Source organism: Berghia stephanieae, chromosome 1 (genome assembly GCF_034508935.2).
Source record: "Berghia stephanieae isolate SIO BIC M18660-M18661 chromosome 1, UCSD_Bste_1.3, whole genome shotgun sequence".
NCBI lineage: Eukaryota > Metazoa > Mollusca > Gastropoda > Nudibranchia > Aeolidiidae > Berghia > Berghia stephanieae.
Genome location: NC_088360.1, coordinates 25159343 through 25164342, shown reverse-complemented (window position 1 = coordinate 25164342; position 5000 = coordinate 25159343). Strand labels below are relative to the sequence as shown.

General features: G+C 34.2%; 1 protein-coding gene across 1 annotated transcript in view; it reads left to right on the top strand.

The window, feature by feature from the left end:
• The window catches only part of LOC144965034 (uncharacterized), a 33837-nt gene that overhangs the window by 25386 nt on the left and 3451 nt on the right, over window positions 1-5000 (top strand). The gene's annotated exons all lie outside the window — the stretch shown is intronic.

Genomic DNA, 5000 nt, shown 5'->3' with positions numbered 1-5000 from the left:
ATCATGAAAGTGGCTAGTAAGGAGAGAGTTAAAGCATTAATTTAATGTATTTAAACACAGATTGGTAATTTTAAAGGGTAGTTTTTTATATCTACTATATTATTTTCCAATTTCTAGCAGGCATGTCTGTAATAGTCCCTGGTCTAGTCGCTGCCAAAACTCGTGGGTCTTTCGTCTTTTACTAACATAACCATTATCTACTTTCATCGCCTCAAGTGCTAGCAATCACGGTGAGGATTAATAATTGAGTGAGAGTGAGTACCGACAAGATGTCGAAAAGTGAATCTAAATCAAATTTGATCAGTGATATAATATTATGTGTCTCCCACCATTTTAAAACGGAATTAAGTAGGAATGCTCTAGTTATCCAGTCATATATACAGATTAAGAAAATGTCAGCTTTTTGAACGTGAAAAAATGAAACTCGCTCCCCTGAATAAAGGCATAGATAATTTTGACTATAATCTAAAAAGGTCAGAGTTCAATTTTAAGCATTACGGTCATACCGACATGATATCGATTAGAGACTGATCACATATTTATTCTATTCTTTCTTTTTTAAAAAGTGTTGGCAGAAGTCTCACGAAACAAACAAACAAAACAATACTTAGATACGACGTTCAATATTCATTCCTATATCCGGAAATCGAAATATGAATAGGTGATTTTCACAACCAGTAAAGTCGACTTTCCACCCATCATTGAAAGAGATAACCGCAAATATCCTTTAAGGCTTGTGTGTTTTCTTGAGTTGTCTTTCTTTATAAGTTAGATTGGAGGAAGAGTTGGAATCGGAAGCTTTTGCCAATGCGATTACAATGTGTAATGTTATTTAACGCTCCACACATAGACTTACATACACACATACACACACAGACACACATAACACACACACATACACACAAACACAACACATAAACATATTATTGATATGGATAATAAATATACAGTAAGATAGATGGATGGATTGATAGATTGAGAGATAGATAGGTAGACAGACATAGAGGTAAATAAATAAATAGAAAGATAGCTAGCTATATAGAAAGACAAATATATAGAAAGATAGATATACGGATGGATGGATAGATAGATAGATAGATAGATAGATAGACAGACATAGAGACAGATAGATAGATAGATTGATTGATTGATTGGCATATAGATCGATAGACTGATGGAGAGAAAGAGAGAGAGAGAGAGAGAGAGAGAGAGAGAGAGAGAGAGAGAGAGAGATGTTTGTTTTTAAGTGTTTTACGACGCTTGCGACACACATTAAGACAATTTCAGCGCCAGTGGAAAGGAAGAAAATGGGATAGTTAAAAAAATAGTATGGATTTACAATTAAAAGCGCACAAGAAAAGTAAGACAAAGAGGAATGCCAATGGTACAAATAGAGAACAGATGCAAATTCCAACAGCCTACTATCATTGTGCATAGTTTGAGATCAACTATAATACACGTCAGTCGTAACGTCATTCCCCTCGTAATGACGCATGGTAAGCTTAGTAACTGGTTCTAAACTATCGAAACAATGGTGGACGCCCTTATGAAATACTTCTCTGACGAGCATAAAAGCGTATCCAGCGGAAAAAAAAACAAAACATTATAAATCTGATCATGTTTTGATTTTTACACATTCTGATCAAAAGACATATGAAAAGTTCTATAAAAGTTCTATACAGGCTCTCTATAAAAAGTACCGATTTTCTTTGCTTAGAACCACGATGGCCAGCATTGCTGGACGACGTGACATCAGACTATTGGATCCAATTCTCATCCAAACACAAGCACAGGATCCCACTAAGAGGAATACACTCAAATACTAACAATATAAATTCAAAACCACAAATATAAGATAACAGAGAGATGATTTACAAGAAACAAAATAACATATCACAACACAATAACTATACATTTGACTGTTTCCCTCCCAGCCAAGGACTCTATCTAGAGCCAGGACAAAACCAAGAGAGAGAGAGAGAGAGAGAGTCACACAGAGAGAAAGAAAGGAAGCGAGAGAGAGAGAGAGAGGTGGGGGGGGGGGGGGGAGAAAGAGAGAGAGAGAGAGAGTCTCTCCCTCACACACACACACACACAGATAGATAGATAGATATATATATATATATATATATATATATATATATATATATAGATATAGAGAGAGAGAGAGAGAGAGAGAGAGAGAGAGATAGTCACACACACATACACACATATAAATTGATAGATAGATAGATATATAGATAGACAGATAGAAAGAGAGAGAGAGAGAGAGAGAGAGAGAGAGAGAGAGAGAGAGAGAGAGAGAGAGAGAGAGAGAGAGAGAGATTACATGTTTATGACTCTATCTCTCATTAACCAGTCATCAAAGATGTAGAGAATATTACGGGAATTAAGGATTTGGCTCTACATCGACAAAATACCTTTCATGATTTTGGCCAGGATTGTTTTACTATCGAAAAATCCAGATGGCTCCAACTTATTAAAAAGTCTCAAATATGAAAATCCAATAAGTTTATACGAAAATTAGAGTTTAACACTTTAGCATCTCCTTCATTCCGATATATTACCGTTTGAGACTATAGGAAATGAGATTAGCGGAAGAGTAACGTCCCTTGATTGGACGTCACCCATAGTCTGTGACGTCACCGGCGGAAAAGTTATTAGAGAGAGAACGTCATGTTGGCTGTGCGCATGCGTCTCTCGTCCTATGTCACTTCTAAGGAAGTTATTTTTCTAGCCAAAATGCTGATACGATGTTTTTTCATAGTGCTGTACTATCGCGTTAGTCATGCGTCATGAGGCGTAAATAAAATAAGTATAGGTGCATGGTAATGGTAATAATACATATTTGTTGACTTGTTATATCAAAACAATGGCCTTGGGGGGTCTGCGAGCTTGGAGGTATAAGGCACCCCAACACACACACACACAAACTCTCTCACACACGACCCCCGCTGGTTGTTGACCTCTAACCCGTTCCATCTTCACATCCCTCTGGCTTTATCTATTTAATATACTATTATTATAACTATGACTATGACGGCACAAAATTCATTTCATACCAATATTTGATTCAGGAGGTTATTGGGCGGACTACTATAGGATTCAATAGTCGTAACGTCACTTCCTTCATAATGACGCATGGTAACTTAGCAACACTGGCTCTAAACTATCGGAACAATGGCGGACGCCGTATGAAATATTTCTCCGGCGAGCATAAAAGCGTATCGAGAGGGAAAAAAACCCCATAAACTTGATCGTGTTTTGACTTTTACATATTCTGGTCACAAGGCATATGAAAAGTTCTAGCCAGCTTGAAGAATAAAAAGTAATGATTTTCTTTGTTTAGAACCAAGATGGCCGCCGTTGCCAGGCGGCGTGACATCAGACTACTGAATCCAATTGCCACTACTACTACTACTACTACTACTACTACTACTACTACTACTACTACTACTACTACTACTACTACTACTACTACTACAACCGCCACTACTACTACTACTACTACTACTACTACTACTACTACTACTACTACTACTACTACTACTACTACTACTACTGCTACTACTACTACTACAACTACTACTACTACTACTACTACTAATACTACTACTACTACTACTACTACTACGACGACGACGACGACGACGACGACAACGACTACTACTACTACTACTACTATACTACTACTACTACTACTACTACTACTAACTACTACTACTACTACTATACTACTACTATCTACTACTACTACTACTACTACTACTACTACTACTACTACTACTACTACTACTACTACTACTACTACTAGCTACTACTATACTACTACTACTACTACTACTACTACTACTACTACTACTACTACTACTACTACTACTACTACTACTACTATACTACTACTACTACTACTACTACTCCTATTAATCATAATAATAATAATAAAATAATAATAATAATAATAATAATAATAATAATAATAATAATAATAATAAAAATAATAATAATAATAATAATAATAATAACAATAATAATATAATAATAATAATATAATAATAATAATAATAATAATAATAATAATAATAATAATAGATGATAATAATAATCATCATAATCATAACCATAATAATGATATAGTAATTATAACAAATATGATAATAATAATAATATTAATAATAATAATAATAATAATAATAATAATAATAATAAATAATAATAATAATAATAATAATGATAATAATAATAATGATAATAATAATAATAATAATAATAATAAATAATAATAAAATAATAATAATAATAATAATATAATACCGTAATAATAATAATAATAATAATAATATTAATAATAGTGATGATGATGATAATGATGATGATGATGATGATGATGATGATGATGATGATGATTATGATGATGATGAAAGCTTTTATATAGATAGAACGAAGATGACGTCACTCAAGCCTTTGTTATTGTATTTTGCCATCCGCGTTTGTGAGTGATTCTCACTAAACTGTTTCAACCACACTATAAAAGTTCATTGTTACACACAGTTTTGTGTGTTGGTCCGTTATACTTCCGGATGGCAATGTTATGAGCTTCTTAGCCAAGCGCATACTATCTATAGATATAATGCGCTTGGCCAAGGAGTTCACATCATTGCCATCCGGAAGTATAACGAACCAACACACAAACTCTGTGTAACCATGAACTCTTATAGTCTGGTTAATACAGTTTAGTGAGAACAACTCACAAACGCGGATGGCAAAAAGAATAACAAAGGCCTGAGTGACGTCATCTGCATACTGTCTATACAAGAGATCTAATGCCAACATCACAAAGACCATAAGCCTACAAGCCTGTATTTACTCATTTTAACACTATGGGAGAATGGGAGTTAAGTGAGAATTATTCATAAACAATAACAAAGACCCGAGTGACGTCAACATCGTTCTATCGATGGATAGAACGAAGTTGACGTCACTCATGTCTTTGTTATTGT